At 38.4% G+C, this 25918-nt stretch overlaps 1 protein-coding gene across 15 annotated transcripts in view; it reads left to right on the top strand.

Moving 5' to 3' along the window:
- VEPH1 (ventricular zone expressed PH domain containing 1) overlaps positions 1 to 25918 on the top strand; it is a 713106-nt gene that overhangs the window by 300788 nt on the left and 386400 nt on the right. For 14 of the 15 annotated variants that reach the window (XR_013828597.1, XM_079923356.1, XM_079923366.1 and 11 more), the window contains one exon: positions 11439 to 11499. The gene's annotated coding sequence lies outside the window, so the exon portion shown is untranslated. Of the gene's footprint in view, positions 1 to 11182; positions 11356 to 11438; positions 11500 to 25918 lie in introns of those variants that run through there. The other variant, XM_079923353.1, reaches the window with a different exon arrangement.

The following is a 25918-nucleotide window of genomic DNA, read 5'->3' as shown; positions in this document are numbered from 1 at the left end:
GTTTGTTTGTTTAATACAGATGTCACTTGACCTTTTCTTCCATGCACTCATCAGAAATCCAGCACTTTTGCAAACCAAAAAAATCTCTGGGCTGGTTCTTGCCCCTGGGATAGAGGTGCGGCAGGAAAATCATTCACAATTATGACTTCTGGACTAGCAATCTCCCTGGAGAGTGTTTGGGAAAAGAGGAAACAACAGTGGTGTGAGGTCTGTGAGGGATTATTTATATGGACTCACCAGCCAGAAAAATTAAGTGGACACTAGGTAGAGCCTGAAGCTGGCACAGGGACAAAGAGGCTAGATTGCAAACTATTGGGGATACGCAAGAAGTCTCATTTGCCTAAAGAGTGTAGTGATCAAAGCCTTGACACAAGGTGCCAAGATTTTCATCCCCTGAATTTAAAGGAAACAACAAAGACAATTTCTACTCTACACCAGTGGTTCTCAACAGGGGGAAGGGGAGCAATTTTGCCTTCCAGGGGACACTTGGCAATATCTGAAGACACATTTGGTTGTCACAACTGGGAAAGAGAGCATTGCTATGAGCAGAGAAGGAAAGAGAAAGAGGTTTGGAAAGAGCTAGCCAGTCTTTGCCATAACCTCACTGAGCATCAATTTTCTCATCTGTATGATGGACATGATAACAGTTACCTTATTTGGTTATTGTAAATATTAAATGAGGTAATGTATGTAAAGTACTTATCACAGTGCCTGACACATAGTAATACCTCAACAAATTATTGATATTATTATTAGCATTATTGTGTGATTCTTAGTAATGGTGTTTCATTATCAAGCCAAGGGACAATGACTTGAGAATTTGGGGAGGCATTTCAAAATGAATTTCTGGCAAACCCCAAGCAAAGGATGTTCATGAAAAATTAAGTGAAGAGGGAAGTGCGAGCTCAATGTGACAACAGTGGAAGCTCCTGACTAAATCCCGTTTAGTAGAATTTTTACAAAATATGAAGAACATATTGCAAAAGAAAGGTTTTTTTTAAAGGAGTATAAAACTGTGAGAACACTCTTGATGACTAAAGCCAGAGTTAACACTGTCCAATGGAAGTGCAATGTGAATCCCGCTGGCAGTTTAAAATTTTGTAGTAACCACATTAAAAAAGCAAAAAGAAAGAGGATGATTAACTTTAATAACATATTTTATTTAACCCAACATATCAAACATATTATCATTTCAACATGTAACCAATATAAAAAATTACTAACCAGATAGTTTGCATTCTTTTCTTCATCAAATCCTTAAAATCGAGGGTATATTTTAGACTTACAGCACATCTTCATTTGCACTAGCCATGTTTCAAGTGCTTTACTAATAGTGGCTAGTGGCCACCTTATTGGACAGCAAATATATAGAAGATGATTGTAAAAATGTCAGAGATGACAAAAATAAGTCTTTAAAGCCATGTCCAGAGTGAGGAGGGTAAGAAAGAAAACACAAACCTGCTGACATGGGAAGAAAATTTAATGTTAGTATTCCTCAACAATTTTTTTAAACTTACATCCTATCCTTTATGAAACTTATTACCCAGCAGGTATGGTTAGATCTCACTTTAGTATAAGGTATTTGAAGGCAAAGTATGTGATAAACTATGAAGAGATCATTTTGAGTGTTAATAATGAATTAAAGTATCTGTAGTTGGACTAAATATGTTTTAGGGAACTGAGAGACTCTTGAGTAGGTTGGAGGAATTGTGAATGGCAACAGGGGTGTGAAGAGACTAACACTAGGAATAAACAAATATGCCTTTTCAAAAGGAGGAGGACTTGTGGGCTCCTGTGCATACTCGATACACCTCTCTGTACTTCCTTGTGAAAACCAAACCCTGGGTCCTAGGTTTCTCACTTATAGACTCAGAGGTTGAATCACATGAATTCCATGGCCCCTTTGTGTTCTAACAGGTCTGAATCTGTAAGCTCATCCAGACTTGGAGTTTGAGCATTGAGAAAGGGAAGAGATGATCACTAGGGTCCAGAAATAGCTTATGAAAAACAAACAACACTGGCCTAACCTCATTTTCTCTTGTAGGAGGGTCTCTAGTCTAACATTGTCAGGGAAAGGCTAGGATCATAGCACATCTGGATTTTGGTAAGAGGTTTGGAACTTATGTTTAATGAGCACCTACTATTTATTTAACATTAATTCAGCAGATACTTATTGGGAATCTACTATGTTTTAGACACTGAGGATATGACAGTAGAGAAGATGCTTCTTAAGAAACTAATGACACAAACTTGACTATGGAACAATGTGGAAGGTACAAGGGAAGTATTCGGTTGGCCAAAATCCCGAACGAACTTTTTGGCCAACCCAATATATTTGAGAGGTCACTTAACTCAGTCATCAAACATTACAGGAGCCTTTCTCTAGGAAATGACATCTATGTGGGCACCCAAAAGTGTTAGTAAGAAAAGATTTTAGGATGTGAGACCAGGAAGAATATCTCAGGAGGAAGAAACAGTAGTTTTGAAGGCTCAAAAGTTAAAACAGAGCTAATGTGTAGAAGAGCAGTGCTTCTCAAGCCCTATGTGCACATAAATGAGTTAAAATGCAGATTCTGATTCTAAAAGTCTGGGTGGGGTCTGAGATTCTTCATTTCCAATAAGCTCCCAGGTAATGCTGATGCTGCCAGCCTGTGGACCTCACTTTGAGTAGCACCAGTGTCGAATACACAAAGGGAGAGGTCAGAGAGAGTGCTAAAGAGGTGAGCGTGGGGTGGATCATGAAGGACTTTGTAAGTCTTGTGAAGATTAAACAACATGCTACTGAACAGCCAGTGGGCCAAAGAAGAAATCAAAAGAGAAATCAAAAAATACTTTGAGACAAGTGAAAATGGAAATACACCAAAGTTTATTGGTTGCAGCCAAAGGAGTTCCTAGAGGGAAGTTCATAGTGATAATTGCATACCTTAAGAAATAAGAAAAGTCTCAAATAAATAACCTAACTTTACACCTCCAGGAGCAAGAAAAAGAGGAATAAACAAAGCTTAAAATTAGAGCAGAAATAAGTAAAATAAAGTCTAAAAAGATAATAGAAAAGACCAGTCAAAGTAATAGATGATTCTTTGAAAAGATACACAAAATTGAAAAACTTTTATCTACACTCACCAAGAAAAGAAAAGGAACTCAAATAAATAAAATCAGGAATGAAAATCAAGGAGATATGACCACTGATACCACAGAAATATAAACGATCACAAGAGTCTTTTACATGACCAAAAATTGGACATCCTAGAAGAAATGGATAAATTCCTATAAACATACAACCTAATAACATTGAATTGAGGAAATAGAAATCTGACCAGACTGATTACTAGTAAGAAGATTGAATCAGTAATGAAAAATCTCCCAACAAACAAAAGTCCAGGACAAGAAGCCTTCATTGGTGAATTCTACCAAACATTCAAAGAAGAATTAATTTGACTCATTCTTAAACTCTTCAAAAAAAAAAAAAAAAAGAAGAAGAGGGAACTCTTTCAAACTCACTTTACAAGGCCAGCATTACCCTCATATCAAAACAAGACAAGGATGCCACAATAAAAGTAAATTATAAGCCAATATCCTTGATGAATACCGATGAAAAAATCCTCAAAAAAATACTAGCAAACTGAATTCAACAATACCTTCAAAACATCATACACCATGATCAAGTGGGATCCATTCCAGGGATGCAAAGCTAGTTCAATATCTGCAAATCAGTCAATGTGGTACACCACATTAACAAAATGAAGGATAAAAATGATACAATCAATAGATGCACAAAAAGCATTCAAAAGAATTCAACATCCATTTATGATTAAAAACTCTCAAAAAAGTGAGTATAGAGGGAATGTACCTCAACATAATAAGGGCCATGTATGACAAGCCCACAGCTAACATTATACTCAATTGCAAAAAACTCAGCTTTTCTTTTAAAATCAGAAACAAGACAAGAATGATCACTCTCACCACTTCTATTCAGCATAGTATTGGAAGTCCTATCCAGAGCAATCAGGGTAAAAGAAGAAATAAAAGGTATCCAAATTGGAAAGGAAGAAGTAAAACTGTCACTATTTGCAGATAACATGATATATACAGAAAACCCTTAATACCTCCATCAAAAAACTATTAGACTAATAAACAAATTCAGTAATGTTACAGGATACAAAATCAATACACAAAAATCTGTTGCATTTCTATATACTAAATAAACTATCAGAAAAAGAAATTAAGAAAACAATACCATTTACAATTGCATCAAAAAGAATAAAAGTACTGAGGAATAAACGTAACCAAAAAGGTGAAAGACCTGCATGCTCAAAACTTCAAGACTTTAAGGAAAGAGATTGTAGAAGTCATGAATAAATGGAAAGATATTCCATGTTCATGGATTTAAAGAATTAATATTGTTAAAAATGACCATACTACCCATAGCAATCTACAAATTAAATTCAATCCTCATCAAAATTCCAATGACGTTTTTCACAGAAATAGAACAAGTAATCCTAAAATTTGTTTGGAACCACAGAAGACTCTGGATAGCCAAAGCAATCTTGAGAAAGAAAAGCAAAGCTGGAAAGCATCATGCAATCTGCTTTCAAACTCTATTACAAAGCTATAATAATTAAAACAGAATAGTATTGGCATAAAAACAGACACATAGATCAACAGAACAAAATAGAGAGCCCAGAAACAAACCCATACATATGGTCAATAAATTTATGACAAAGGAGCCAAGAATATACAATGGGGAAAGGACAGTTTCTCCAGTAAATTGTGCTTAGAAACTGGATAATCACATACTAAAGAATGAAACTAGACCACTATCTTATATCATACACAAAAATTAACTCAAAATGGATTAAAGACTTGAACATAAGACTAGAAACCATGAAATTCCTAGAAGAAAACATAGGTGGTAAGCTCCGTGACATAAGTCTTTGTGATGACTTTTTGACTCTGACACAAAAAGTAAAAGCAGCAAAAGTAAAAATAAATAAGCTAGAAACATAAAATTAAAAAGCTTCTGCACAGCAAAGAAAACCAACAAAATATAAAAAGGCAATCTACTTTGTCTTTGGGATGAATGGGAGAAAATATTTGCAAATTATATATCTGACAAGAGGTTAATATCCAAAATATACAAGGAACTCATACAACTAAATAGCAAAAAAAAAAAAAAAAAAAGCCAAAACAAACAAAGACAATCCGATTAAAAAATGGGCAGAAGATCTGAATAGACATTTTTCCAAAGGAGACATACAAATGGCCCACAGACACATGAAAAGATGCTCAACATCATTAATCATCAGAAAAATGCAAATCAAAAGCACAATGAGATATCATCTCACACCTGTCAGAATGCCTAATCAAAAAGACAACAAATAACAAGTGTTGCCAATGATGTGGAGAAAAGGAAACCCTTGTGCACTGCTGGTGGGAATATGGATTGGAGCAATAACTGTGAAAAACAGTATGGAGGTTCCTCAAAAAATTAAAAATAGAACTACCATAGTATCCAGCCATTCCACTTCTGGGTATTTATCAGAAGAAAATGAAAACACTAACATGAAAAGATATATTTACTTTCATGTTCTTTGCAGCACTATTTACAATAGCCAAGAAATGGAAGCAACTTAAGTGTCCATTAAGGGATAAATGGATAAAGAAAGTGTGGTATTTATATACAATGGAATATTATTCAGCGATTAAAAAGAATGAAATCTTGCCATTTGTGACAACATGGATGGACATTGAGGGCATTATGCTAAGTAAAATGAGTCAGACAGAGAAAGACAAATACCATGTGATCTCTTTCCTATGTGGAATCAAAACATAAAACAAAACAAAACCCAAGCTTATAGATACAGAAAACAAATTGGTGTTTGCCAGAGAGGTGGGGGGTGGAGAGTGGGAGAAATGGGTGAAGAGGAGTCAAAGCAGTGGAAAAAAGGAGACCTTCCAGATGATTGTAAGTGCAGCTGGGTTTCTTAAACTTATACTGAGTTGCTTTCCAACGTTAAGTGTTTGAAGTAACCTCTCATCATCCCCAGGTTCCTAATGTGTACATTTGTGCAGTCAACCCCCCCCCCCGCACCCCCCCGCCCCAGCATCACAATAAGACATTTCCTACTTTTTCATCTTCCGGTTTCTGGGGCACAGGTTCTTTTGTGATGCCACCTAGTGGAAAGCCAACAGTGCCTATTAGATGGTGTGATTGGTCTTACAAGAAGGGCTTGTTAGATGGGAAAGCCACGCAGTTAACAAGCACAAGACTCAGTGGCACAAAGGTCAACCAGCTTTTCCTTAATTGAAGAAAAAGCAAACATGCATGTTCCTTGTATAAACACCGATATTTAACATTTAACTCAACCCTCATGATTCATTAAGAAAAGGAAATTCAATAAAGTCAGGCAGATGTGACTACAGGAAAAACTACCTCCCATGAATCTGGCTGTTTTCAGAACTCTGAATAAAAGAGAAGTCGGTTCTTGAAATAAAATGCCAAATATAGATGGTGACCATCATTATAAATATTTTCTTTTGTTTTTAATCCTAGAGTGACTATCTTTTGTATCTTAAACTACCATGTTTCTTCAGTCCCTTGAAATACTTATTAAAGAACCTCACTGTGTGAACTTTAAACTCCTGGGTCAGAAAGTAAAGGGTGATGGCTAAGATCCTAGCTATTTCTGATTTCTAAAAACAAAAATTGATTTTTGGGAGACATATTTGGTGGGTCAGAATTTGTGGGAAATGAAGTAGGCACAATGAATTGGTAGCACAGAGGAGACAGAAAATAATGGAAAACAGACATAAGAACTGGAAAAGTACAGCCGTCTGGGACCATTTAGTAAAGGGGCAGACAGTTCTACACACCTTAACAGTCCCTGGGGCATCCCTGGGTCGAAGGTCATAATCTATTTTATAAAGCTTTCCATCCAAATAAGTTTTAAAAGATGCCACTAATAGTGTTTGTGCCTAAAAGGCATAAAAGGCACTTTGTAGGGAGTGAACAAGGGATGCTTGGGAGGAGAGAGACATTTAGGGATTTAAAAACCTTGAGGGTTTGAGGGGGAGATGGAAACAAGAAGTGGTCGGCAATAGTATTTGCATTCTCTAACGTTACATAGCACTAGGCACATTGTTTTAAACAGTCGGTTGTGGGCAAATTATAAGGAAAATGAAAAGAAGTACAATCACATGCTGAAAAGTTGCCGTTTCAGCTTTTCAGCCTGACTTGAGCCCTAAGCAATAAGACAGCAGCAGGCTTCATAGCAGCCTTCAAGGCTTCCCCTTGGAATTAAGAGCAGCAGCCTCACCATTTCCTCTTCCAGCCAAGTCTTCATCCTGCTGAGCCAAATAAATACCATTGAGGTCATTTTTCTTTTCCCTCACTCTAATGCAATTAGGGACAAGAGGGTGTGAGCTTGGAAGACGAAGGCCGACAGCTGAAGTCTGAAGGACTCTGTCAAGCCTACCAAAAAGCAGGTCAGAGACTTCATACAGAAATAGAAGCAATCCCTGAACTCATGGTTAATGAAGTGACAGTGAATGGGACCATGCCAATATCCCATCTACAACGTGAACTCAAGCACTATTTAAAATGATGCTTACTGGTTCCTCCATTATTTAGGCGGTCTTGTGCATGCCATTTCTTCCTAGCTAACCCCGCCAATATTCTAAAGAACATGATTAGGATCATTATAATTCATTGCAGTTAATTACTCCATTGCTTCCACCAGAAGCACATCGGACTTAGCAGAGTTCTTAGCTGCTTTAAAAAAGTACCTATGGTACTTTTTTGTTTAAATATGGTTCAGACACTTAAAACCTTGGAGGCAAAATTGGAAGGGATCTTAGGACCATGTGAACTGGATGCAGAAGAAAGCAGAGGTTATAAAGCTTATGGTATAATACTTGATGTCATGTACCCAACGTTTCTGCTTTCTCTCTGTTTAGTCTGCAGGGGAACTTTGTTATAAACTGAAGTGTGTCAGGATACTTTGTGACTCACTTATGATGGAATTAGAATATTTAGTGAATTTGAGGATTCATTGCTAAAGTGAAAAGAGTGAAATCCTCTCTTCTCCCTTCCCTCTTTCCTTCCTTCCTTCCTTTCGTACTCCCATCTCTCCTTCCTCCCCTCATCCTGCTGTTCTCCCTCAAAAATCTTTTTGTGCTTCGGTAAGCAGTGTGTTCAATCTGGAAGCAAAAATCTAGGTGTCTGATTTCACGCCCTGATATGATACGATCAGACTTGAGTTTCATAGGTGACATCTGTGTAGAGGATTAAGCTGAAAATTGGGCTAAGATGGTCAGACCAAAATGCTATGGCAAGGAGTGTGAGCTTTCTCATCCACCGTACTATAAGGAATCATTCAAGGTTTTATATGCAATGCAAGTTATTATATTAGATTTAGGGTTTATGACTTTTATTTTTGAAAGAAACTTAGTATCATACAATTGATGTTAACTTCAATTCATTATATTTGCTAACAAGAAGTGCTATATACAATGTAGTAAAGCATTCTTTTTTGCTTCCAGTTTTCCATGGCACTCCTACATCCCACATCCTAAGAGTCTCCATGGAATTGTTAACTGTGGTAAAGTTAGAAAAATCTGCAGCAATTAGATTTTGTTATCAATGATTTACTAAAAAAATTGTTATAGATTTTTTCCAATGTTGTAAAAATTATGTATCAGGGCATCATTAACCAGTTAGATACAGCCCTTTGGTTTACAGAGAAGCAGCAAAATTTAGTTGGAAAGGCATTGGTTTTGGACTCAGCTGGGTCAAGTTCTGAATTTTCTATGTGACCCTAGGTGAGTTGCTTTTATTATCTGAGATTCATTTTTTTTAAACTATAAAGTTGGAACCACAGGATCATTTTTTAAAATAAAAATTTTATACAAAAATTTAAAGGTTACTTTCCATTTACAGTTATTACAAAATATTGGCTATATTCCCTGGGTTGTACAATACATCCTTGAGCCTATCTTACACCCAATAGTTTGTACCTTCCACTCCCCCTACCCCTATGTTGCCCCCAGCCCCCCAGTAACCACTAGTTTGTTCTCTACATCTATTAGTCTGCTTCTTTTATGTTATATTCACTAGTTTGTTGTATTTTTTAGATTCCACATATGAGTGATATCATACAGTATTTATCTTTCTCTGTCTGACTTATTCCACTTAACATAATGCTCTCCAAGTTCATCCATGTTGCTGCAAATGACAAAACTGCATTATTTTTCATGGCTGAATAGTATTCCATTGTGTATATATACTATATCTTCTTTATCTGTTCAACTGTCAATAGAAACTTAGGTTGTTTCCATGTCTTGACAATTGTAAATAATGCTGCTATGAACGTTGGGGTGCATGTATCTTTTCGAATTGGTGTTTTTATTTTTATTTTTGGATATATCCCACAGGGTCATTTTGAGGATTACATAAAATTATTTATATAAAGCACTTAGCTGATATTTGGTATGTAGTAGTAGTGATGATGATGACGATGGGGACAGAGGTGATGATGGTGATGGTAATAATGATGGTGATGATGATGTTCGTGAAGAATGTGGTGTCCCTTCTGAGAGGTAGTGTGGTGTCACTGGTTAAAAGAGTAGATTTAGTGGAAAAAAGCATAGATTTAACAGCCAGACTTCTTGGGTTCAACTCCTGGCTATACCAGGAGTTATGTAGCTATGTAGTCTTGGGTAACTGTGCTAGTTATCTTTTGCGTCATAACAAATTATGCTAAAATGATTGACTTAAAACAACATACATTGTCTCATAGTTTGGGTCGATCAGGAATGAAGGAACAACTTAGTTGTGTCCTCTGCTTGATAGTCTCTCAAAGACTGCAATCAAGTCATTGGCCCAAGGTCTGGGATCTCATTTGAAGCTCGATTGGGGAGGGATCCACTTCCACGCTCACTCATGTGGTTTTTGGCAAGACTCTGTTCCCTGACAACTGTTGAGTTGAAAGCCTAAATTCCTTGCTGGCTGTTGGCTGGAGGCTGCCCTCAGGTTCCTTGCCACATGGGCATTTCCAACAGAGTAGCCATCAAAGCCAGCAGAATAAAAGTCTCTAGTAAGACAGATGTCCCAGGCTCTTATAACCTAGCCATGGAAGTGACATCCCATCACTTTTTTTTCTGTATTCCATTTGAAGTGAGTCATTAGGTCCAGCCCACAGCCAAAGGGAGTAAATTACACAGAGTGTGAATATCAATTGGGGGTCATCTTAGAAGTCACCTCCATAACAAGTTACTCAGTCTCGCTATACATCAGTTCTTCCACGTGTTAAATGGAATCAATAATCATAACTACTCAATAAGGCTATTGTAAAGATTAAAGGTAATATTGTTTAAATGATTAAACAAGTTAATAAACAAGTGAAGTATCTGTGCCTGTCATGTAGTAAGCACTCAATAAATGTTTGACATTATTTTTGAAAGATAGCAATTTATAGCTCCTTTACCTGTTATCAAAGCATTTGTCCAACCTGCTTAACAGCCTTTGTCTCTCTGTATCAAAAGGTGGTTGTTGCATCACCAGTTTATAAAGAAAAATGGCAACAAATTTCAGGGGAAGAGGGTGGTGTGGGGACGCCAAAGGAGCACTGTAGAATGACGCTCAAGTCCAAGTTCTGTTTTTCTCTTAATAAGATGTGTAGTGTGGGCAGGTCACTTTATCTCTCTGGGTCACTGTGTCTTTATCTGTGAAATGAGTGCTTTAGACTTTTTCAGGAGTGATATTTGTGATATTTTGCAACTGCTTGGGGCCAGGCACTGGCCAATCAGAACAGGGGCCACCACGAGCATGGTGTGGCCATGCTCGTGTGAACTGGCTGCAGTCCCTTCTCGTCCCAAACATGTATGATCCCAGGGACCCATTTCCAAATCACTTAATGATGGGGTCCACACAGCCCCTAAGTTTTGTTCCTCTTATTTTTATAACTTTACCAAAGTGGCTTATAAGCCAGCATACTAAAACAATCTAAATAAAAGGCCATTTAATATGATATGATTATCCTGTTCTGTGGGTTTAAACGGTGTGAGCCAGTGTATCTGGAATATAATCATAGTATTTGGTTCAGGAGCTAATCCCATTAAGTATGTTTTTGGGTTTTTTTTTTGCGGTACGTGGGCCTCTCACCGTTGAGGCCTCTCGCGTTGCGGAGCACAGGCTCCGGACGCGCAGGCTCCGGACGCGCAGGCTCAGCGGCCATGGCTCACAGGCCCAGCCGCTCCGCGGCATGTGGCATCTTCCCGGACCGGGGCACGAACCCATGTGCCCTGCCTCGGCAGGCGGACTCTCAACCACTGTGCCACCAGGGAAGCCCCCATTAAGTATGTTTTTTAAAACTCAACAAATGTTGTTTCAGAGACTCATTACCAGAATGAAAATTCTAATCTGTGTTTGTTTCTGGCAGGCCTTCTGGATCCTCCTCAAGAAGCTCACATATGCCTCAGAGAAAAATGTCACCCAGCAAGGTAACAATGTCATTGCTCCAGTAGTGTCTGTTGTCCGTCAGACTCCACTTGTGACTCGCCTCTTCCCTAATGCTTGCTAAGTACTTGATACTTTCCTACACAGGAAGCTTATATGAACTAATTAACATTTAATGAGAGGAAACCAACTGATTAGAATGCTTTTTGTGGTACTTTAGCTAATATGTTTACCTGTGCTTGTCTTATTAGGACTGTCTTCAACATTCAGATACTTTGGCAGGAATATCTTAAGCCATATGACCATTTTATGTTTTTAAAGATTGATTTTGTTAAAGCCAGGTGGCAATTGGTTTTATTAAAACCAATGTGATCGTTGTTTTTGTGTGTCAATTTGACTAGGCTAAGGGATGCCCACATAGCTCATAAAACATTACTTCTGGGTATGTCTGTGAGAGTTTCTGGAAAAGATTAGTATTTGATTTAGTAGACTGAGTAAAGAGATTCACTCTCACCAATGTGGGTGGGCTTCATCAAATCCACTGAGGGCTAGAATAGAACAAAAAGACAGTGGAAGAGCGAATTCCCTCTCTCTTTTCTTGAGCTGGGATGTTCATCTTCTCCTGCCTTTGGACATTGGAGGCTCTGGTTCTCAAGCCTTCAGCCTCTGGAACTGACACCAGCAGCCCCCTGGTTCTCAAGTCTTTGACCTTGGACTGGGAGTTACACCATTGGCTCCCCTGGTTCTAGGGCCTTTGCACTTAGACTGAACACACCACCAGCTTTCTGGGCTCTTCAGCTCGCAGACAATAGATTGTGGGACTCTTCTGCCTCTATAACCCATGAGGCAATTCCTATAATAATCCTCCTTATATATAGCTCTGTATCTCCTATTGGTTCTGTTTCTCTGGAGAACCCCAACTAATACAGCCAGATAACATAACATATAAATGTACTTAAACAGGGCCATGTAAGCTGAACTGGGTTGCAAAACAAAAAAGTGAAAGAATGAGTAAGGGCTCAGCTCTCACGCTGCTGTGCCATGGAACATGGAACCCTCACTTTCCCTCAGGATATGTCATGGTGCTGCTTGTCTGGTGTGACATAAGGAAGAGATAAGAGTACCGGTATCAGCCTGTTTATTAGATGTTAGAAAGACTTAATTTCTGTCTTATTTTAAAGTGGAATCACTATGCCAGGAGAAGTTCTCACATCTTCTTCCCATTCCCCAGTGGATTGCCATGAGCATCCCCCTCAAAAACCATTGGTTTAGATTTTTGTCTGAAGACGCAACCTGGCCAGTTCTGTTTATACTGGAATAAGCCTCCAGTGGTCTCGTTTATTCCTGTCAGTTCCCAGCTCCTTGACCAAACTTCAGAGAGCTGTGCCGGGAAGCGTATTTAGTTGGGAGGGTGGCATTCCTTTGCCACATGCACAGCAAATGCAGCTGCAGCCTCCCTGGAGCTGTTCAGTTCAGTTCTGATCTCCCTAGTTTCCCACAAACCACAAGTGAGCTAAAAGTTCAGCATTTCTCAGTGCCCAGTGGGACCTCCAAGAACAGGAAGCCTCTTCAGTATATAGACATCTAAACTTCCTGCTGTTAGACATTTGTCCTTTTTTGCCATCAGGAAGGCGAAAGAATGTGGGTTTGGTCATCAGACAAATGTGAGTTCAAGTCCATATTATAGCTGTGTGACCTGGGACAAATCCCAGCCTCTCTGAGCTTCAATCTCTTCCTCTTTTAATGGGTATAATAATATCGACTCTACTAGATTTTTGTGAGATTTAGGGATAATATATGCCTGATGGTAGGCATTCAGTACACGCTAGCTATTGTTACTCATTGTTACTGTTGAAATTATTCAAATTCTTTTCTTAGAAAGAGAATATTCTCATATAAATTAAAATTTGTGTCAGAAATAAATTTTATTTGTAGACATTACCTACATCCTAAGGCTGAAATAGATCACAGATCATGGATAAGGATCTATAGGGGACCGGTGGGGAAGGACTGGCTGTGGGGTAGGTCCCAGGGGCTTGGTGAGACTCAGTGACTGACAGACATTGAGACAAATGTCTGAACATAATGGAGCAGAAAGCCAAGGTCCAACTGGAGATTTAGTCATAGTTAAAACACAGAAGTGCAGCGAGGCTGTGAGGAAATCTAAGCCTCATACGTGCTCCGTGGAGGTGGAGCTTAGTGCTTGTTGGGTGTCCTGTTTTAAAGGAGCTGAAATAAAACCAGAGGCAGGAGAGCAGAGCACCTTGCCACGGTGTTCACCCTTTCATCAGTCCTGTGTTAATTAGATGTTATAACAAACACACTCCCAATTGCAGTGGCTTAAGACAAATGATTTATTTTTCACCCCCTTTACAGTTCAGTGTGAACTGATGAGTAAGCAGCCTTCCACATGTACCTTCAGGGACCCAGACTCCTCCCATCTCGTGGCTCCACCTTCCTCTGGGTCCTCTCAATTCAGTTATATGTGGGGAAAAAGCAAGGATCAAGTTTGGGAAATTTTTATGGGCAAAGTTTGGAAGGAATGCATGGTACTTCTGTTCACATGCCCTTGGCCAAAACTCAGTCATGTGGGTTCATCTAACTACGGAAGAGGCTTAAATGATATAGCCATGTTACCTCAAAGGAGAAAATAAAAATATTGTTGAATACTTGTAATTTGCCATAAATGGCTTTTAAACAACCTACAGTAAGCAAGCACTTTCCTGTCAATACCCAAGACACACACACACACACACACACACACACACACACACACACACAAACTTATAAAACAATACTTGTTCCTGTTATATAAGCTACCCTTTGATATTTTCTATTCTATTGTATTTCACTTAAAAATACTGGTTGTGCTACATTAATTTCACAGTCTGGCAGAATGAAAAATGCTATTCTGGTTTGTAAGCCTGAATATAATATTCTACTAGTTATTACTAGAGATAGAGGATGAGACCCTGCTTACAGTGATAAGGATCTGGGTTGCCTAAAAGCACTTTCTAGGGGGTCCTGAGATAAAAAATATTCTGTCCACAGACAGCAGAGTTCCATGACACCACCTGTGTAGTATAGGGTTCAACGTGGGATGAGACCCAGTGTTCAAACATTTCTCTTTCAACACAACAGCCTTGAAATGTTGTTAAAAATAAAGCCAGGACATAAATAAACATAGAGCTCTGATGCTGGGTGAATGTTTCTCCTTATCTCCCCCAACATTTATAAGTTGTGAAACAGAATGCCTTTCTCATTAGCTGTCCTCCATACCCCCTATCTCCCCACACCCATCCAAGTGAGCAATTGGTATCTCATACTTCAGATACCACTATTTTAAGAAAGTGACCCATGGACCAGTGAAACTGGAAAATTACTCTTGTAGGATGAATCATGGATGTACATTATATGTACTTGGATTTTTATATTGCAGTGTAAATATGCAGGCCTCCATAGTTCATTGCACAGAACTTGCTTGGTATTACAGAGGTACTGACTTTCTACATGGGAATTGGGGTTGAGAGCTTTATTGAGAAGGGAAAAATCAAATCAAAAATCAAATCAAAACACACAAATATGTGTGTTTTTGCTCTATGCAGAGAAATTCTAGGTACCAAGTCCCATTCACATCTCCAAATCATATAGTACACGTGAAGTGAGTTGTGCAGCATCTAATCTGAGAATACCCTTTCCAAACCCTCCCTGCTCTCCCGTGACTAGTCAGCTAGCCTTAGAATAAAATTTATTTTTCGTAGCATGGTTATAGTCTACTGCTGAATATTAAAGTAACCTGGCTTTATATATGGGTTGCTGGTTTTCGAATCTTTAGAAGTCCATGACAAAATGAACTACTAGGTGACGGGCAACATGAAACAAAACCCAAATTGGCTATATAAAAATAGCAGCCCGTGTGTGTAGAGAGTATAAATTAGCTTTCACTTAACAAAACTTCACTCGCAGGTGTGTACTTAATGAGTACATGACATATCAATAGAAACAGTAAGAGGTAAATTTTCAAATGACTGAGATGATCAAACCCCAAGATTTGATGAGCAGAGACCCTGAGAACGTTGCTTTATGTATCACTGTAGGCTCCAGATCCCTAAGATGTACCACCAGGCAAATACTTAAGTTACATCATTCTGGTCTCTTTTTTTACATTAGATTTAGTATCACTGCAAATTAGTACTAAATGCTTTTGACCATCCTGACACCTGTCTCTCTTTAGGGTGACTTCATTTGGACCAGGTCAATTTGCAATGGCTGGGACTTTTCTTTTATGATTTACAGCATTATATTCAGGGTTAAATTGGCCCAACGAGAGCCTTCCCCATGTCCCTACCTACTGAAAAAAAACAACACTGAACACTGTTGTTTCCATCAATGACAACATAATTATAATGAGAATGGGGGAGTCTTCAGTTTAAGCTGAGGACCACACAGACCTACCTTCCTTTGCCTGTCAGAGTCTTCAAGAAAAAATAAAACAACAGGAAAGGATAGCAGTTGATCATTGAAACTCTGAAGCTTTGATCATATTTTTTCAAGTGATAAAACAGCATTAACATATGCTTTATCAATGAGCCTTTCAAGTATCTAATTTAAGAAATGAAAATGTAGTATATTGTTAAAGCTCAATGTTAAAAAATTTTATTGTACCCTTGCTCTCAACTGTCCATTCATTCATTCACTTATTCAACAAATATTTATCAAGCCTACAATGTGCTTGGCTCTGTTCTGTGTGCAAGGGATACAAATCAGACAAAACCCTTGCCCTCCAAGAGATTATACTCCATCAGGCAATAGATGAACAAATAAAATGGGACATATGTTAGTGCTGAAAACTGAGGAGAATAATAAAGAAAGGAAGAAGGAGAAGTGAGAGTGTGGGGTTGCACTTTTAGGCAGTATATCCAGGGAAGGATTTGCTGATACAATGACATTTAAGTAAAAAACCTTAAGGAGGTGATAGAGTGAGCCATGTGATATCTGGGAGAGAGGGACTGTCAGGTGCAAAGGCTGAGGGGGGGTTTGTCTGGTGTGTGTGAGGAACATCAATGTGGCGAGTTGTCTAGAGTGAAGGCAGCGAGGGGAGTGTAGTGGATGAGTGCAGTGGTAGAGAGGTGATGGGGGCCAGATCCCAGGGGGTTCTGTAGAACATGGTAAGTACACTGGCTTTTACTCCGAATGTCATGGGGAACCATTGGAGGCTTTTGAGCAGAGGAATAACAGACATAATTTAGCATTTACAGGATCACTCTGCTTGTTGAGAATAGACCACTTAGGAGGCCAGTGAAGCAGCCTGGTAGAGATGATAGCAGCTTCACACAAGTGATAGCAGTGTGGATATGAGGAGTGGTTCGATGTTGGAGAGAGTTTGAAGGTACAGTTGCCCCGATTTACTGATGGACCAGATATGGGCTGTGAGAGAACGAGAGGCATCAAGCATGAAGGGGTGTTTTTTTGGTGGGAGGCTATGGGAGGAGCAGGTCTGGGAGAAGAAGGAAGCTCAGCATTAGTCCTATTAAAACTGGGCATGGATGTCAAGTAGGTGGTTGGCCGTATGAGTCTGCAATTCAGGGGACATTATGGTTTACCTCCATGCTTTTCCAATCCACCCATGTATTGGGCAATAGAGCTGTTGTAAATTAGGAGTGGGGCAGCTGCTTCTACAAGGAAAGAGGGTTTAGCAACTGGTTAAAGGTCATGTTTCCTTTTCATAAAGAATAATTATCATGCACCATGCGTTTCTTAGGATTCTCATCATCATAGCAGGCCACCTCCAGCCAGCTGAATAATCACAAAGTTCTCTTTATTCTCTCTTGATTAGTGAGGTCTGCTTCCCAACACAGCCAAATTAGCATCTATGACTTCAGTTATTGATATAAAGATCTATGACATGGGTGTAGCCTCTGTCCATGATGCAATAATTATGCCTTAGTTCATATGACTTCTTATCAGAACCTGTGAAGGGCTGTTCTTTGGTTTCCTGCAGGGTTTTGACCGACTGCTAATTGAAATATAATTAGCACCACACAACTTGTCAGGAAAAGTGTTTTGTTCTAAACTGAGCCAGGCAGGGCACCAAATGCGGCCATCTGAGGTGGCTGAGAATTCACACTCAGAAACATCAGAGAACCTGGGTTCAGGTTATGATAACACATGGTACCAAGTGACCGCCTTGCTATCTTGAAGAGTGGATTTTTTTCTTTTGTGTATGATAGGAGGTTGATGGATTGTGTCTGTTGCAGAGACACAAGGAGAAAAGGTGACTCAAATCCCAAAATAGCCCTTTTGAATGCATTAAGAGAAAACATCTCTGACACAGACAGGAAGAAAGGGAAGAGGGGGCAGGAATCAGTGACAAAATGTTCATAGTGTGTTGGTTATGATAACACACGGTACCAGCATTGATTCATATGAAGTTGTTGTCCTTTGCTAAGAATGACAGTCTTTTGCTTTTATGTTAAATTATAAAAACCCTCTAAAACTGTACAATTACCTGAAGATTAAGTTGATTGTCCATTATCTGCTTGGTGTTTCCTATCATTTCTTCATCACTTCACAGCCGGTTGGGGTTTGGAATGGGTCATATACACAACTCTTATTTGATAATGTGATGGTTACATATCTGAATTCTCCATAAAAGTAAGAACATCAATACTGAATTGAGACAAGAAAAATGTCTCGTTTAAGTTTGCTTTAAATAGACAAACAATATCTGAAAGAAACTTTAATGGAAGAAATTATCCCATTCACAACAGCAGCAAAAACCATTACATATCTCAAATTAAACTCAATAAGAAATGTACAGGAAATATATAAAGAAAATTCAAAAACTAATAAAGGACATGAAAAGAGACCTAGTAAATAGGCAGAAGGACTCTATAAATTTGATGCAATTGCAATAAAAATCCCACTAGCATTAATTTATTTTTCTAGAGCATTTCTTGTCTATTTTGGCACTTGTCAAGGGTAGTGAGAAAAAGTAGGAAAAGACTATTGATGGAGACCTCACATATATTAAAATGTATTGTAAAACTATAATAATTAAAACTGTGCACTGTCAGCACAGCCTAGAAGGCTTAGACCTATGGACCAGATTTGAGAAATTAGAGCTAACTTTATAAGAAAATTTCATATATGATAAACCCATGATTTAAAATCAATGGGAAAAATTGATTTTTCAATAAACAGTTTTAGGGACAACTATCTAGACCTCTGGGAAAAGACTAAAACTGAATACACTCAATCTCCCTCCTAACAGAAAGATGAATCAAATATTTAAACATTAAAAAAAAAATGAAACCATAAGAATTCTAGAAACAAACATGAGGTTCATTTGTAATTTTGAAATGGTGGAAGCCTTTCTAAGCAAGAAAACAAACCCAGAAGGCATAAAGTTAAAGGTTAATAAATTACACTACCTAAAAATTAAGTTTTCTGCACAGTGAAAATACCATCATAAATACAGTCAAAAGACAAATGACCAACAAGAGAAACATTTAAAACATATATTATTGACAAATGATTAATTTTCTCAATCTATAAAGAGTTCTCTCAACACTGTAAGGAACAGGAACAGGAATTCATGTTTTATAAAAAAAGAAAAATGATTTATAAATACATGAAAATGTTCCCACTCTCACTAATAATAAAAGAAATCCACTTTAAACTACCATATGATCCAGCAATCCCACTACTGGGCATATACCCAGAGAAAACCATAATTCAAAAAGACACATGCACCCCAATGTTCATTGCAGCACTCTTTACAATAGCTAGGTCATGGAAGCAACCTAAATGCTCATCGACAGATGAATGGATAAAGAAGATGTGGTACATATATACAATGGAATATTAGCCATAAAAAGGAACGAAATTGAGTCATTTGTTGAGACGTGGATGGATCTAGGGACTGTCATACAGAGTGAAATAAGTCAGAAAGAGAAAAACAAATATCGTATATTAACGCATTTATGTGGAACCTAGCAAAATGGTACAGATGAATCGGTTTGCAGGGCAGAAGTTGAGACACAGATGTAGAGAACATCATGTAGAGGTGTAGAGGACACCATGGACACCAAAGAGATGTAGAGGACACCATGGACACCAAAGGGGAAAAATTGCGGTGGGGTGGGGATGGTGGTGTGCTGAATTGGGTGATTGGCATTGACATTGACATGTATACACTGATGTGTATAAAATTGATGACTAATAAGAACCTGCAGTATAAAAAAACAAACAAAAAAACCAACTAATACTAAACTTTCTTTCGGTTATTTGTATGGAAATATGTTAATATAAATGTTTCAGACATTACATGAAATTTCTAAAAATCTTACATGTTCTGGTATAATGTTATAAGTCATAATTCTAGTTATTACTTTAAAATGTATATCTCAGAAATAACTAAATTTTCTTGTCAATTGCATTATTATGAACTTCCATCAAATCTTTAACCGTGGTCATTTTTAAGTCTTTTGTCATTTACAGACAGTTCTGGGTGTACTCTGATGCTTTTGCAAAAATGTTCCTATAAAAGGGTTTCATCTTCAAGGAATTCATGGAAAAGACTCTGACAAGTACAGGTTTCTGGTAACTGACTATACTGCTGAACTGAATGAATAAGCAGTTTCAGAACTCTAGTGGAAAACTGATGAATTCATAAAAGTGCTAACAAAAGATCAAGATGAAAAAAAAGTTAATTACATGGGACTGAGTGAACTGATGAGGATGATTATAATTTTTGTGACTTACTGTTTGAATAATAATAAAAAAGAAATCCACTTTAACAATTAGACAACGTTTTGCAATTTTCAGATTGAGAAAGATAAAAAAAATGTTTGAGACAGGATCTTAAGCAAACTCTTTCAACACAGATGGGAGTACAAAACTGGTTTGAACTTGCTGTGATCTGATTGTTTGTGGCCTCCCCAAATTCATGTGTTGAAATCTTAATGCCCAGTGTGATGGTATTAGGAGGTGTGGCCTTTGGGAGGTGATTAGGTCATGAGGGTGGTGCCTTCTTGAGTGATATTAGTGCCCTTATAAAAGAGGCCCCAGAGAGCTCCCTTGCCCCCTTCTGCTATGTGAGGATACAATGAGAAGTCTGTAACAAGGAAGAGGGCCTCACCTGACCATGGTGGCACCTTGATCTTGGACTTCCCAGCCTTCAGAACTGTGAGCTATAAATTTCTGTTGTTTATACCCAGTTGAGGTATTTTATCATAACAGCTTGAATGGACTAAGACAGTCCCACTTAGAGGAAAATTTGGTAATATCTACCAAATACAAGGTGCATATACCCTTTTGGTTCAGCAGCTGACACTTTGGGGAATTTGTCCCACGTTATATGCACACACGTGCAAGAAATTTGAGGTGAGATATTCATTATAGCATTGCTGGTCATAGAAAAAAAACTGAAAAAGTTGACAACAAGCAGGCTATTTGTTTAAACAAATTACAGTACCTACATACAATGGAGTACTATGCAATTATGAGAAAGAATGAAGTAGCTTTGTTGATCTTATAAAGAGTTCCAAGATATATTGTTTAATTAAAAAAAGAAACTAGGTGCTAAGCCATACATGTAGGAAGCTCTAATTTGTGTAAACATAAAATGGGATACACAGACATGTATATATCTATGTATTATGCATGTGTCACAGACATACCTCTCATGCTTGTGTATGCCGAGAGCACTTCTGGAAAATGGTTCCCTCTAGGGAGGGGAAGTGAGGAACTAGCAGTGGTTGGTGGAGACTTATTATTGTGTACAATTTTTGATGACTGTGTCCTTTTTTACCATGTGCATATATTATTTTTGTAATAAAAGCAAGTTCTAAAAAAATGGGTGGGAATTTATAACATATAATATATAAATGTAGGACTTCAAATTAATAGGGAAGAAATGAATTATCCAATAGATAGTATTGATACAACTGGATGGCCAGTTAGAATAAAGTTGGATACACCAAAATAAATTCCAGATGGATCAAAGTTTTAAAAGTAATAAAAAATTAAAACCATTAATGTTCTTGAGGAAGATGGTGATAATTTTTTATAATGTTGGATCAGGAAATAACTTCTAATCATGTAATGAAAATACATAAAAACTGAGCAATTTGACTACAAAAAGTAAACTTTGGCTCAGTTAAAAATATAAACAAAGTTGAAAAACAAGCAAAATGGGAGAAATATTTACATGACAACTGATAGATCACAACTAAATATTATTGACTAAATATTCTTATAAATCAATAAAGAAAAGACCAATAACAAAAAAAAGCACAGGACGTTAACAGACGATTCATAGACGTGAAACATTCAATGCATTAAAAGATTTCAACCTGCTAATAATCAATAAAATGTGAATAAAACAATAAATTTTATTTTTCACCCAGAAGATGGACAAAATTAACTGTTTAAGTTAATACAACTCAGTGTTGTTGGGCATCAGTTTTCTCACACATTATTTAGTGGAGATGAAAATTGGTGCTTTTTCTGAAAGTCACTTTAGTAGTTAAAATGTACAATGTGTGTTCTACTTGTTCCAGCAACTCCGCATTTAGAATTTACTCTGAAGACATAATCACTCAAGTTCAAGCTGATAAATCTCAGTGATGTCCGTCACAATGTTGTTTAGAATAGCACACACACACAAAAAGAAAACAACTGAAATGTTCGTCGTTGGTGTATTCGTCATGTAAACAATGGAACCTACTAGAATGGGATGTAATATAGATCTTTAAAATACTGATATAGATGGGACTTCCCTGGTGGCGCAGTGGTTAAGAATCTGCCTGCCAATGCAGGGGACACAGGTTCGATCCCTGGTCCGGGAAGATCCCACATGCCGTGGAGCAACTAAGTCCCGTGTGTCACAACTACTGAGCCCATGTGCCACAACTACTGAAGTCCGTGTGCTCTAGGGCCCGTGTACCGCAACTACTGAGTCCGCATGCTGCAACTACTGAAGCCCGCACACCTAGAGCCTGTGCTCCACAACAAGAGAAGCCACCACAATGAGAAGCCTGTGCACCTCGATGAAGAATAGTCACCGCTCGCTGCAACTAGAGAAAGTCTGTGTGCAGCAATGAAGACACAACGCAGCCAAAAATAAATAAATAAATAATGATATAGAGCTATAAGTTGAGACATGTGAGTTTCTCCTTGATCCATTGTCAAGTGCTTAAAGACAAATTGAAAAGCACCATGGAGAGCACAAAATATTGTACGAGGAGAGGTCTCAGGAGGCTGCTCATTCAAACATTTACAGTGGTTTTTATTGAGTAGGAGGACTTCCAGTAATTTTTATTTTCTCTCTTATATTTTAAGATTAAATCAGAGTATGTATCATTTTACCCCCACCCTCCAATGAAATGAATACTGTGCTGACATTAAAAATAATGCAGAAAAGATTGAATACCACGAAAAGATGTTTACAACTTACTAAGTAGAGAAAATAGGTTACAAACTAGTATGTCCAGAATTATCTCATTTTTAGAATGAAGTATAGAAATATACATTCACATACATGCATTTGTGCCTGGAAAATACTAAAATATGTTAAAAGTGATCATCTCCGCATGATGGGATTTTAGGTGACTTTTTCTGAGATATTTTCTACGTTTTCTTTAATGAAGTATCACTTTTAATGAAAATTATCACTGCTATTTCTTTTAAAATTATTTTAAGGATAAAAATGTCAAAATCTGGGCTTAGTGTGAAAACAAAAATTTATTCTCTCTTAAGTTACTTCTTAACCCAATGTTTAAAAGCCAGGTTACAAAATGGCAAGGGAGGAGTTGGGTCACCATGGGGAAAACTGTATTATTCACAGTTACGCCATAACTACCTTATGTTGTGTGTAGAAACAATTATCACTTGATAAACTCCCTCACCAATATCAACAACCATATGTACAGACAAGCTTCCACCTAGGACTGGTAAACAGTACAAGGTCTCAAATCAGTAGTCACATTAGTCCTTTAAGCTTCATGAGCCAAGAAGGATAAAGGGTTAAACTGGGTATCAAAACTGCAGAAAAATCTGGAGTTTGTTTTCAACACAAGATCCCAAATCTCACTCTCTTGTAAACTAGAATTTGAACAGTAGAAGCCCTTTTCATAGAGAACCAGGGGTTTTCAAGTTCTGATTTTATTTCTGATTTGCTTTTCATTATTTCCTGAAGCTATTGATGTTTCAGAGGCAATGTGGGAAGTGAGAGAGCCCTGGGAGAGTTTCAGGCTTTGAATTTCGGAACTCAACCATTCAGAAGTTCGTACTCCTGTTCACAAAAACAATGTCGTGGGGTCATTTTGGCCATTGGAGCATCTTGTACGAGGGCTGGAGCTTGGGTCCTGTGTGTGTTTGCTGCAGTAGCCTTTCACCCCTTCCACACTTTTCTTTTTCTCGTTCTTTTTCCCTTTATATCAACATGTTGTAGCCTGTGACACCAGCTAAATTAATCACTCACTGCACTCAGGGAAATCACCGCAGGATATAGAATAACAAAGACAACAAAATTATTGCAAGGCTGGAGAGAAGGGACTGGCTTGTGAATAAAGTCAGCACACCCTCACCAGCTGTGTCCTTGCAGGGGCTGGAGTGGCAGATTAAATTGAGACTGTGTTTTATTCTATTTACGTGGATCTAAGAATGGCCACAATACAGTACCAAGGACCCCTGATGAAGGGAAATCCCTTCAGAATGCTCAGCCTATTGTCAGAACTGAGGCTTACCCAAGCTTCAGGGTTACCCAGGGGTGCCCTCTTTGGGTTCCCCTTGGGCAAGCTCTGCTGGGGCAGATCCAGCTGAGTAATTGCTGAGCTGCCAGGATCCAGAACATACGGAGTCCTTAAGTCAGAGCCAACAGAAAAATCAAATCTCTAGCAGCCAAGAAGACGTGGCTCAAGTCCTAGCGGGCTGACCATTGGCACAATAACCCAAGAACAAGATGGAGAGGGTGTGGGTGTGGGCTTCTTTGGCCCAGGGGAAAAGCAACTCCTGACGACAAATGTGGGCTGGATACAGGGCAGGGTGGTGAGTTCACCGGTGTTTATTACACTCCTGAACTGATGGACAGATGTCAACCTGCAGGGGGCTGTCCAAGTGTGACCTAGTTGGACCTTCCTGTTAAGCATATCTCCCAACAACTTAGATAAACGCGGAGAAGGCAACCTCATGAAACCAGCAGTGGGCGTACAGCTGAGAGGACTACTAAGGATACAGGATGACAGCATTAAGATTCAAAAGCTACTTTAAAGCCACAAACAAGAAGTCAAAAACAATAAAAGGAAATATAATGATAATAAATCATAAACAGAAACAAACATAAGTATAAACTTCTGTGTTTGGGTTCAGAAAATCAACTGAATGAGGGAGATTAAACTTAACAGCAAAGTCACCCCAAAGAAGTTCTAGGGTCATGAAGAGCCAGTTGAGTGACACAGGCATTAAGCTCGTGCCCATGGAAGAACAGAGTTTGGAAGAAGGGGAGTAAGAGTTGTGTGGTCCTCAGCACTGGTCAGACCACATCAGAAGAAGGTCCCACCTTTGGTGGACCGGCATGAGCAGGAAAGCATTCAGTACATTCTGGGGAATATTAGCAGAACTAGGGCCGGTCTGGGAAAATGAAAGAGAGCAAAATTGGGGCTTGTTGTGGGGTGAATTCTGTCCCTCCAAATTCATATGTTAAAGCCCTAACACCCAGTACATCAAATGTGACTTATTTGGAGATCGGGCCTGTACAGGCCCAAATTAAATTTAAATGAGGGCATTTGGCCCTAATCCAATCTGACTGGTGCCCTTATAAAGAGAAGAGATTTGGACACAGAGAAAGGTACCAGGGGTGCACGTGCACAGAGGAAAGGCCCTGTGAGGATGCAGCAACAAACGACCATCTGCAAGCCAAGGAGAGAGGCTTCGGAAGAAACCACATCTGCCAACACTTTGATCTTGGGCTTCTAGCTTCCAGAACTGTGAAAAAATAAATTTCTGTTGTTTAAGCCCCCCAGTCTGTGGTATTGTGTTATAGCAGTTCTTACAAACGATTACAGGGTTCAAAAGAAAAGAAATGTTTCCTAACCCAGTGGCACAGAGAATCTAGGCTACAGCGACAAATGACAAGGACTCCTTCCTGGACCAAACTTTAGTCAGGTTCCGCTTCTCAGCTAGGCTTTGACCTTGGCCTGCTGGGCCCAGTTTTCACAAAGAATCCTACCAAGCCAGTTTATTTAGAATTCCCCTGGTTCTATTTGTGTGGCTTCAGAAAAATGACACTGATCCAAAGAAGAGGGTATATATGTATACATATAGCTGATTCACTTTGCTGTACAGCAGAAACTAACACACCATTGTAAAGCAACTGTATGCCAATGAAAATTAATTCAAAAAAAAGAAAAATGATAATGATTCTGGAACAGAGTTATTGAAGAGAGAGTTCTTTAATTG

The sequence above is a fragment of the Stenella coeruleoalba genome, assembly GCF_951394435.1.
Source record: "Stenella coeruleoalba genome assembly, chromosome: 5".
Taxonomy (NCBI): Eukaryota; Metazoa; Chordata; class Mammalia; order Artiodactyla; family Delphinidae; genus Stenella; species Stenella coeruleoalba.
This window is presented reverse-complemented; position numbering and strand designations above follow the sequence as displayed.